Below are 12,127 nucleotides of genomic sequence, written 5' to 3'. Positions count from 1 at the left end.
CAAGATCCAGCAAAATACCTAATTGAATTAATCAACTCAATTTATTTTGAAAGATTAAAGTTTGGAATTATATCAATTTCTGCTGATACTTGAGTTTTAATCAGATCATCTGAGACACTGAACATTATGAATTATTTGATGATTGTATTTTAGACTGTTTGTTAAAAATAAAAAAATAAAGAAAGCCAAATAAATAAAGACAGTGTTTGACGCCAATATTATAGTTTTCTGAAGTTAATATAAATGTGCTTTCTCCCTTTTTTTTTTTTTCAGGAGAAACACAAAATTTATCATTTAGTTTCCAAAACCTGACATGTGGTATAAAGCGCTCCTGTGGGAAAGTTCATTATCACTGAATTATCAGAAGCTCCTGAACTGAGAGTCTTTCCCTCGCTGTTCTTCCTCCTCATAGATGAGGTCACAGCTTTGGCCAGAAGGCACATCACTGCACCAATTCCAGACTATGCCAGTTTATTCCACCTTCCTAGTATAGGCTGTTAATTGTTTGATACATTGCTTTGAGCAGGTTAAATAAAATTAGATAAGACATACATAATACAATTTTGCATATAATAGCATACCATTTTGCAAGCCACAATATAATAATATGTTTCCCTGAGACATTCTTAACCTGTAGAAAAACATATTACAAAATCTCATTTTGTGTTTAAACAATTCCTCAGTAGAACTGTAATTATGCTGGTAAATATTCCCACTGGGATTGGGGTATCAGTGTGTGTTCCTGGAATCAGATGTGAGATCAGAAAATTAGTCTCAAAAGCCTCAGAGAAATATAAAAGGTCTTGAATTATCCTAACGAACAGTAGTCTTCCTGAGGGAAGCACACATTTCTTCTATGAACAAAGAAGGGAGACACAAATTTCTTCTATGAACACAGAAGGCCAGCCAAAATGAATTATAAAAAAATATTGCAATAGGTCAATTTTTTCTATCTTTAAGTATCAAAATTGCCTTTTCCAGTGAAAAATGAACCACTGCTGACTGAGTATATAAAGAAGGTGATTGAAAAAGATAGTGATCTGGTAAGTATTCTTAATTCCAGGATGTTAGAACTTGATGGGATTTTAAATTCTTATCTTTCCATAGTCACTTATTCTACATGTAGAAACTGAAAAATAAATTTTTGAGAATAAACATTCCCAGAGTAACACAAGTTTTAAATTCTCAAGATATGTCTAACAAAAACAATAGCAGCAAGAAAACCCAAACATTTGACACATGATATTAAGACAATTCTCACTATATTGGACTCTGATTAAGAATCTAAATGATAACACTATTCTAATCACCTATTATTTCTTTTTAAATCATGTATAGATTTACATATCAATTAAGGCTGACTCAATCTGTTTATTATATTATTAATCTTCTCTTACAGTATTGCATTAATACCAACACACAAGTGACAGTACTGGGGAGGGATTAGAATAATGGCTTTAAGGGAACAGAAAAATAAAAATAAGTAGTGACTAGTATCAATAAAGAGAAATTCCTGCAGGAATAGATGATTTTGCTAAACTCTTCCAAAATCCTCTGTTTTCATGCTCACCTGCCAAATACATAGAAAGATAGTAGTTGGCGCCTCAATGGAGTCTGTCTTTTGTTTCCTGTATAGTTTTCCTTTTCCATTTGTTCTATTTAGCTTTAATATTTCTTTTTGGAATCTTGGCATTTTCTTTTCAGTGAACTTCCAGATGTTCAAGCTGGTTTTAGAAAAGGCGGAGGAACCAGAGATCAAATTGCCAACATCCTCTGGATCATTGAAAAAGCAAGAGAGTTCCAGAAAAACATCTATTTCTGCTTTATTAAGACTATGCCAACACCTTTGACTGTGTGGATCACAATAAACTGTGGAAAATTCTGAAAGAGATGGGAATACCAGACCACCTGACCTGCCTCTTGAGAAACCTGTATGCCGGTCAGGAAGCAAGAATTAGAACTGGACATGGAACAACAGACTGGTTCCAAATAGGAAAAGGAGTATATCAAGGCTGTATATTGTCACCCTGCTTATTTAACTTATATGCAGAGTACATCATGAGAAACGCTAGGCTGGAAGAAACACAAGCTGGAATCAAGATTTCTGGGAGAAACATCAATAATATCAGATATGCAGATGACACACCTTTATAGCAGAAAGTGAAGAGGAACTGAAAAGCTTCTTGATGAAAGTGAAAGAAGAGAGTGAAAAAGTTGGCTTAAAACTCAACATTCAGAAAACTAAGATCATGGCATCTGGTCCCATCACTTCATGGGAAATAGATGGGGAAACAGTGGAAACAGTGGCTGACTTTATTTTTCTGGGATCCAAAATCACTGCAGATGGTGATTGCAGCCATGAAATTTAAAGACACTTACTCCTTGGAAGGAAAGTCATGACCAACCTAGATAGCATATTAAAAAACAGAGACATTACTTTGCCAACAAATGTCCATCTACTCAAGGCTATGGTTTTTCCAGTGGTCATGTATGGATGTAAGAGTTGGACTGTGAAGACAGCTGAGCATCGAAAAGTTGAGGCTTTTGAGATGTGGTGTTGGAGAAGACTCCTGAAAGTCCCTTGGACTGCAAGGACATCCAACCAGTCCATCCTAAAGGAGATCAATCCTGGGTGTTCATTGGAAGGACTGATGCTGAAGCTGAAACTCCAATACTTTGGCCACCTCATGCGAAGAGTTGACTCATTGGAAAAGACCTTGATGCTGGAAAAGATTGAGGGCAGGAGGAGAAGGGGATGGCAGAGGATGAGATGGCTGGATTGCATCATGTATTCAATGGACATGAGTTTGAGTAAACTCCGAGAGTTGGTAATGGTCAAGGAGGCCTGGTGTGCTGCAATTCATGGGGTCACAAAGAGTTGGACATGACTGAGCAACTGAACTGAACTGAAATTTTCTTTCAGTCTTGAAATGTGCAATAAACTTGACATATTATTACAATTAATATTCTTTGTATAAGTTTTTTCTTCAGGTCCTGTACATTTGTGAATAGAAATACAAGATTTGGTAGAAAAACAACTTCAGCAAAGAGGTGTTTGTTTCTCATGGCCAAGGCCTCAAACTTATTTAAGCATTGTCCCTAAAGATGAGTCTCTTTATTTGATGTCTACTTTTGAATAGTCATTTTCCATTATTGTAAAAGAAAGAATGGCTCAGAAAAGATATAATTGTATCTTTTGCTTGCCTTCAGAGAGTGGCAATTGCTCTACTCCTTAGTCAATAAACAGTCTCTTCTCTATGTTTGCAGAACAAAACAGATGGGGTATCATTCAAGGATAGTTAGTATTTTCTAAGAAGGAAACCTTTTCTATATTTAAGGAAAGGAGAATTGTAATGAATTAACTAGTAGATCAGTGATGCTTTCCTTCTTTGCTTAAACTTTTGCATAGTGGAAAAAGGAATCCGTGTTTCAACCACCACAAAATATCTTCTGTGCTACTGCGTCAAAGGATGTAAATCTTCCTATTTGAGCACAAACTCTAAATCAAGATGTATGCTAGCTTTAAACTAATATCCCCATATCCAATTCAGCTCATTGAGTTCTGGGCAATGACTATCTTGGTTATGCTAATCTTTTAAGCACCGCTGTCTCTAACATTTCCATTTCTGTAGGTAGTATTTATTGAAGAGTGCCTAGTGATCCAGAAGGTCCAAACTCTGGCCCTGGCTCTTTGATTGCAAAGTTATGCAATCCTGGATCCTTAACTGGGTTGAAATCATCAGTTCCTTTTCAATAGAGGTGATCAGCATAATTTAAAGAACTGTGAGAATTAAGTTAGATGAGAAAGTACTTTGAAAATTATAAGATGGCAATGTATCTATGCCAGATTTTCACACTTACTCTAATTTATCTCCTTTATCTCTTGCATCGGCAGGCAGATTCTTTACCACTCACTGGACCTCGGAAGTCGCTAATTTAGCTAAGAACAGAACAAATGTAGAAAAATATACGTTAAGTAATCCAGAATCCAGTCATTATTGTATCCATAGTTCATGTTCTATACCCAAAGAATAGCTTGGCAAATAGTTGCATTATGCCTATTAATTCTAAATGTATGCAAAATTTTAAAAACACTCAGTTTTATCAAAAACTTTGGAACAAATTGAGACAAAATTGGAAGATAAGATTTTGGTAGTGTGGCTAGATCATAATCTGAGATAGAGTATATAAAATGAAAATATTTTCAAATCTGAAGTTATGCAAATGTTGAACTTGTAGCAGCTGTGTGTTACATAGTTTGTTAACAAAGAATTATATAAGTATCATATATATATATAAATTATCTATGACATACATACATATATATATATGGGCTTATGTGGTGGCTCAGCTAATAAAGAATCCACCTGTAATGCAGGAGCTCTGGGCTCAATCCCTGGATTGGAAAGATCTCCTGGAGAAGGGAATGGCTACCCATTCCAGTATTCTGACCTGGAGAATTCCATGAACTGTACAGTCCATGGGGTTGCAAAGAGTTGGACATGACTGAGTGACTTTCACTTTCACTATATATATATATGACATACATACGAACTTTATACTTAAATAAAATGGGCACATGTAAACAATTTTGCTTATTTCATTCATCAAAATGCTATAAATGCTACAAAAGATAATTCAAAGAATCACAATATTATAAATCAGGAATTCACACATAAACCGATAAATGATGCAACACTGCCTTTTCCATTGCAGAGCAAATCAGTTTCTGTATGCTGGAAAAAAAATAAATATGTACCTGTCTATAGACAAATATCATGTGCATTTCTCTGGGTTATTTACAGTTTACAGAGCTATAGACTAGTGCAACAACAAGAGAATGCATCATTAAGAGAAATGGGAAGGTGACCCTTTTTAAACATCTGTTACAATTTTTCATTACTCATGGAAACATTCCTGAATACTATCATTATATTGCATGGATGAATTCAATAATTGTCCAAGTATGAAGATTTCTCTAACTGGATTCCATAGCTTGGCTTATAATTTAAAAAAATAAAAAAATGAATGTACTAATTACTATTAATATGTTGCCAACTTTAGAACAGTGAATCAATGAGATGCTAAAGATATTTAACTGTAGAAGAAAACTCATGTAACATAAAATTTGATGAGACAGGCACACTAATATCTCACTAATGATGATGAAACTTAAACTTAGTGATTACCTGGCTGGCCTAAAGAATTGCAACTGCTGAGTGGTAGAGTTAGGATTCAGTTACTTATATAACTAATTCTGAATATTTTCTCTTTCTGTTTTACAAACAACTCTTAGAAGTCCCTTTGTTCCTCAGAAGCAAAGTCACATCTCAATGTATGAGAGATTAAGCACTTTGACTCCTCTACCTAGTCAAGGTTTCAACTGAAACAGAAATACTTTAATTTGTTGTGCAAGTGAAATAACACTGCAAAGTGGAACAGATGTGAGTTACTCAGAGTTTGCTATATGCAATGTGGTTAACCATGATCATTCACATTGGTGAAAGATGAGCGAGTAAATGAAAGAGGTTCAGAGGTTAGAGCTCACCCACTGGTTTGATGCTATGTCATTTAATGTGGAAAATGATAGCTTTAAGGAATAGAAGTGGTAACTTATCAGTTCAACTGGAAATATGTACATTTTCTGTGCTTACTGTTCATATGCCTAGGGGTTACCAGGATGCCCAAGTGGATTTAGAACTAATGTTGTAATTACTTTAGCAATTTTCATATTTATTTCTTTGTGATTCTTCAGGTTATTATCAACATCCCCATCAGTACCCTGTCAAAATTCCGACCTCCAGAAACACTGCAGAGAATGGAGGTGGACAACAGTGCTGTGAAGACACATTTCTTTCTCTTGGGATTCAGTGACCACCCAGGACTGCAGAGTGTTCTTTGTGCTGTTTTTCTGTCCATCTACTCTGTTACCCTCATGGGGAACCTTGGGGTGATTTTATTAATCACAGCCAGTCCCCCTTTGCACACCCCTATGTACTTTTTACTCCACATCTTTTCTTTCGTAGATGTCTGCTGCTCTTCAGTCATTGCCCCCAAATTACTTGTGGACTTAGTTTCTGATAAGAAGACCTTTTCTTACAATGGCTGTGCTGCACAGTTATATCTTTTCTGCTGTTTGGTGGACACAGAAGTTTTTCTCTTGACTGTTATGGCTTATGACTGGTACATAGCCATCTGCAACCCCCTGCTTTACACTGCTATTATGTCCAAGAGGATTTGCTGCCAGCTTGCAATTGGAGCATTTCTGGGAGGCACCATGAGTTCAATCGTCCACACCACAAATATATTTCACCTGTCTTTCTGCTCCAATGAAATTAACCATTTCTTTTGTGATACTCCCCTCTCTTCTCTCTGTCCTGCACTGACACTTACATCCATGACGTTGTACTGGTGGTCTTCGCTAGTTTAGTGGAAGCTCTCTGCCTTCTGACAGTTCTTCTCACTTATGTCCTCATCATAGTAGCCATTCTTAAAACAGGTCCTGCGGAGGGAAGAAGAAAAGAATTCACTTGTGCATCCCATCTGACCATTGTCTCTATCTACCATGGTACCCTGATCTTCACTTATTTGTGCACTGGCACTGGCTATTCAATGGCTATTGATAAAGCGACCTCTGTGTTCTATACATTGATTGTACCTATGTTAAATCCCTTAATTTACAACCTTAGGAACAAAGATGTAAAAAATGCCTTCAGGAAAATGATTAGCAGAAAATTTCTTTCTTTTATTTTTTTCCATTTATTTTTATTAGTTGGAGGCTAATTACTTTACAATATTTTAGTGGTTTTTGAACTATAAAACTCCTAGAGAAGAACACAGGCAAAACACTCTCTGACATAAATCAAAGCAGGATCCTCCATGACCCATCTCCCAAAATACTGGAAATAAAAGCAAAGATAAACAAACAGGACATAATTAAACTTAAAAGCTTTTGCACAACAAAGGAAACTATAAGCAAGGTGAAAAGACAGCCTTCAGAATGGGAGAAAATAATAGCAAAGGAAGCAACAGACAAAGGATTAATCTCAAAAATATACAAGCAGCTCCTGCAGCTCAATTCCAGAAAAATAAATGACCCAATCAAAAAATGGGCCAAAGAATTTCTTTCTTAAGAAAGGATGAAACTGATGCTGACAAGTTTTCTACCCTGTTTCTTAACCTTTGTTCTTTAATCTTTAAAGATTCTGAGAGTTGAAGCTCTAGTACTTTGACATAAGTTCCTATAACTCACCAGTACAACCTTCTGAATGTTTCCCATTATTTTCAATTGTGCCTAAATTGAGTATAGGGAGCAGGCCTTAATGATCTTAATCTTCTCTCCAAACTAAGGAAGAGTAGCAATAGGGTCTCTGCTGTTTTGCACAAAAGATTTTTTTTTTTTTTTTTTTTTCTTTTTACATCTCTTTTCTTTGTTCCTGGGAGGTCCTACTGAGGTATCATGAGAAGAGCAACTGCTCTATCCACATCAGTTAAACTTACCTCCCTAAAGGCTCCATTAAAACAAACAAACAAACAAACAAAAAACAATAAGCTTAATAGACTTGCTCAGTCAGGAGAGACTTTTACTGTGTCAGATTAGTTTTGTTTGTACCCTTTTTATGTACTTGCATCACCCTGTAAATATTCCATCATAACACATAGAAGTAAGCAGTAAATAAATAAATAAGAATATATGAGAAACCTCCCTCCAGGTCTAAATATTCCATAAAAGCATGGCACTTACTATCCTGTTCACCATTTTTTCTACTATGCTACTTACAGTGTTTGACTTGAAAATTCAATTCAAAAATACTTCTTGAACAACAAATGAGTGAGTGTAGCCAGGACAATCAATATAAAATTGAACCTTTGCAATTTGATCAAACAAATTGCTCTTTTCTTTGATTTTACCCTACCATGTTCACTTTAGGTGAAATCTATTTGAATATGTTTTCTTTTGCCCTATACAGAAATGAGAGTCAGAGACAGGAATTATTTGTTGTAAAGCTCTTCATTCTGCTTTAATTCCTCTTCATTCTGCCTTAGTTATGTCAGCAAACATCACCTGATCCTCCAAAGGTTACCAAAGAGGACTCCATCTCCCCACTGGGTTCATAGCATTACACTAGTTAAAAATGAAAATAAATAAATAAACTGAAAGGCCCCATAATATAGTTTAAATCATAAATCATACATGTTAAATCATATTAACACAAATATAGTTACCTTTGCAGGGGAGGAACAAAGTATTAGTTATATTAGCATGCTATATATAGTGATTATGTTATCTATGAAAGTATGAAATAAATTGGAATAATATTCTAAACAAAATTTTAAGTGGTTATCACAATTGTGTAGTGCTAAATTATTTTATGCTAGTTAATCCCTGAAATATTTTCCAAAAGCTTAATTAATTGTGTATTCTATTCTGCCTGTATTCAATTAGCAATTAACCCAGTTGTGAAAACATAACACAATTTAAAGTTCTCAGAAGCATTCATTTTATCTTAGGTTGTGGCCATGAAAGGAACATGAAGCCACTTTTTATAATTCTAGGAGGAGAGAGCAATTGCTTATGCAGATTCGTATTCAAGTCACAGATCCTGCTCACGTATGTCCAATATCCCTGTGGTCCTGATGATTTTATAATCAAGACATCATTTGAAGGAAAAAACATATTTAAAAACTTGGGATTTTCAGCAGATTATTTGAATTAGAATTCTAATATGAATTGGAATGTTAGACAAAAATATTTTATTGCTTCTTCAATATATTCTCTCATGATTTCAAATTATTTATAGTTCATAGAATATAGCACATATCAGGAACTCTCAATCACTGTCTAAACCTTTTCACAACCCAATGAAATTTATTAAGAACATGTGAAAATACTTATATCTGCAAAAATTAGGCTTCTCAGGTGGTGCTGAGGCAGAAATTTCTAGATGGTGTAAGACTTTGAAACCTCAATTCCTTTTTTTTTTTTTTTTTAAATTTCAATTTTTTTTTTCTTCTCAAGTAAGCATCTCAGTCCTTTTTCCAGTTTCCAGGCATTCAGAGGAATGCCTCCCTGGTCTGGTAAGTCATAAAACATTCAGATCCAAGACAATACAATCATGAACTGCTAACTAGTCTATCAAGGAGAAAAGCTCCAGGTAAACAATTAGCTCCTAAACATATATGTCTAGCCCCTAAATAATGGCCTGGGGTCTTAAGAAAGTGTCAAGGAACAGTGTCACAATGTTTGGGAAAACTGAGAAACTTGGGGATCTGGGAAAGCCTTAATAATGACAAACTGGATGTTGTGAAGTTTAACTGGTCAAAAATGATACATATTAAAGTTACAAGTCAACCAAAAATATATAGATCAATACTAGTAAATATATAAAACTGTTGTAATCCCCACCTTTTTGGGGCTCTTCACCCCCCGTCGGTGTCTATGCTAAGGGCTTTGGATCTCTATCTTTTGAAATAAACTTTGCCTGTGTGAGTGTTTGCCAGTTTGTGGAGTCCCTTCCTCGGCTCCACGAACAGAACCTGGTTTCCTGTTTCAGTGCCAGTGGTAAAGAATCAGCCTGCCAGTGCAGGAGACGAAAGAAGTGTGAGTTCAATCCCTGGGTTGGGAAGGTTCCCTGGAATGTGGAATGGTACCCCACCCTAGTAGTCTTGCCTGGAAAATTCCATGGACAGAAGAGCCTATGGAGTTGCAACCAGTTGGACATGTCTGGTCATTATAAAAACGAAGTCCATTCATATCATGTAAAATTAGCTTCACTGACCATTTTTCAAATATATATGTAATTTAAAAATAAAAATCCCTTTTGTATCTTTATCTTTTCAAAGTTTTGATTTAATAGTGTTTATAGATGATCAGGAAACCTGGGTTGTTTTTGTTTGTTTGTTTTTGATTTATGTTCATTTCAAGAAAATGATGAAGATGGAATAGAGTTTAAGGTAATAACAAGATTTTAAGTGAGTAGACCTGAGTCCAAATCTGTATACTACCTTTTACTTGCTAGCTCTGTGACGTTAGCCAACTAACTCCTCATCAGGGACTAAATTCTGGTACTGAAAGAAAAGATGATGTAGTTTATCACATAAGGTCACAAGATGGAGTCTGCAGGATTCATCTTTCATGTTAGAGCCAGCTCACTGGGCTCGGATGATACACTGGAGAAGTGAATGTCAACCCTCACCAGTACTCTTGCCTGGAGAATCTCATGGACAGAGGACCCTGGCAGCTACAGTCCATGGGGGTCGCAAAGAGCCAGACATGACTTAAGTGATATAGCATGCACGCATGCCAGTCTTAGAGATTCTAGTTGCACATCTCAGCCACAGCTCATGTCTGGAGTTCTCTGCCCAGAACCCTAAGGACCAGCTTCTCCTGACCCTGCCTTCCTTCCTGCTAGAGCTGAGCAGAGATTTCTTCACAGTGACCCATACTGGCCACACCATTTTTAATCTTGGCCAAATGTCTGAAAAATACCTTAATGGTCTAATTTTCAGATGTCACAAGTCCTACCTCACTGCTGATTTCTGCAGACAAAACTCTTCTTGTAAAGTTAGTTTCTCCACTGTCATGAGTGGAATTGGATTTATAATCCAGTACACATTTTTATTGTCAGAAGATGTTCCTCTCTAATTCATCCTCTCTCACACTGCTCAACTGTCTTAGGGTTTATCATTGACTTTAGACTCTCCATCCACAATCTCTTTATTGGCCATGCCTCAGCAGTCACTCAGACTATCATCTCACCATCCATCTGCTTTAGTTCTCATCTCTGGCCCTCAGAAGATATCCTTCCTTAGAAATGTTAACTGCTTATCAGTCAAGGGATTTCAGACTGTATATATTTTTGAGAAAATATTTCACAAGCCAGACTTTGATGAAGTTGATATTTGCAGCCTGCATTATTCTTTTTTTTTTTTAATTCACCATATTTGACAATATCTTTAAATAGGCGTGTGGGTAGTATGGTGCCCTTCTGAAGAATGAGCCAAAAAGTGCAAGAGAAAGAAAGAGTTGCTGCCTATTATGTGCATATAATCTGAATTAAAAATGGTCAGTATTAAAAATAATTTTTTTTTGTTACTGTGTCTCATGGCTTTTGGGATCTTAATTCCCAACCAGGGATTGAACCTGAACCTCCTGCAGTGAAAATGCAGAGTCTTAACCACTGGACAGCTGGGAAAATCTTACTAGTAAAATTAATTTTATTTCATAAAATTTTGCTCATTATATGCACTAGAGAAGATAATATGATAAAGAGGCAAGAGTCCAAATAATAATAATAAAAATAATGAATAAATTCAATAGCAGACCACCTTACCTGCCTCCTGAGAAATCTGTATACAGGTCAAGAAACAACAGTTAGAACCAGACATGGAACAACAGACTGGTTCCAATAAGGAAAGGAGTACATCAAAGCTGTACATTGACACCCTGCTTATTTAACTTATATGCAGAGTACATCATGAGAAATGTTGAGCTGGATGAAGCACAAGCCAGAATCAAGATTGCCAGGAGAGATATTAATAACCTCAGATACTCAGATGATACCATCCTTATGGCAGAAAATTAAGAAGAACTACAGAGCCTCTTGATGAAAGTGAAAGAGGAGAGTGAAAAAGTTGGCGTAAAACTCAACATTCAGAAAACTAAGATCATGACATCAGGTCTCATCACTTCATGGGAAATAGATGGGGAAACAGTGGAAACAGTGGCTGACTTTATTTTTGTGGGCTCCAAAATCACTGCAGATGATGACTGCAGCCATGAAACTGAAAGATGCTTGCTACTTGGAAGAAAAGCTATGACCAAACTAGATGGCATATTAAAGAGCAGAGACATTACTTTGCCAACAAAGATCCATCTAGTCAAAGCTATGATTTTTAAAGTAGTCAGGTATGGGTGTGAAAGTTGGACTGTAAAGAAAGCTGAGCACTGAAGAGTTGATGCTTTTGAGCTGTGGTGTTGGAGAACACTCTTGAGAGTCCCTTGGACTACAAGGAGACCCAACCAGTCAATACTAAAGGAAATCACTCCTTAATATTCTTTGAAAGGACTGATGCTAAAGCTGAAACTCCAATACTTTGGACACCTGATGTGAAGAAGTGACTCATT

At 36.1% G+C, this 12,127-nt stretch overlaps 1 pseudogene; it reads left to right on the top strand.

Annotated features, from left to right (window-relative positions):
• Positions 1-5,806: 5,806 nt before the first annotated feature.
• Positions 5,807-6,738, top strand: LOC122451933 (annotated as a pseudogene).
• The last annotated feature ends 5,389 nt before the right edge of the window (positions 6,739-12,127 follow it).

Source organism: Cervus canadensis, chromosome 1, assembly GCF_019320065.1.
Source record: "Cervus canadensis isolate Bull #8, Minnesota chromosome 1, ASM1932006v1, whole genome shotgun sequence".
Taxonomy (NCBI): domain Eukaryota; kingdom Metazoa; phylum Chordata; class Mammalia; order Artiodactyla; family Cervidae; genus Cervus; species Cervus canadensis.
Note: the sequence above shows the minus strand (reverse complement) of the source record. Positions and strands in the feature narration are given on the sequence as shown.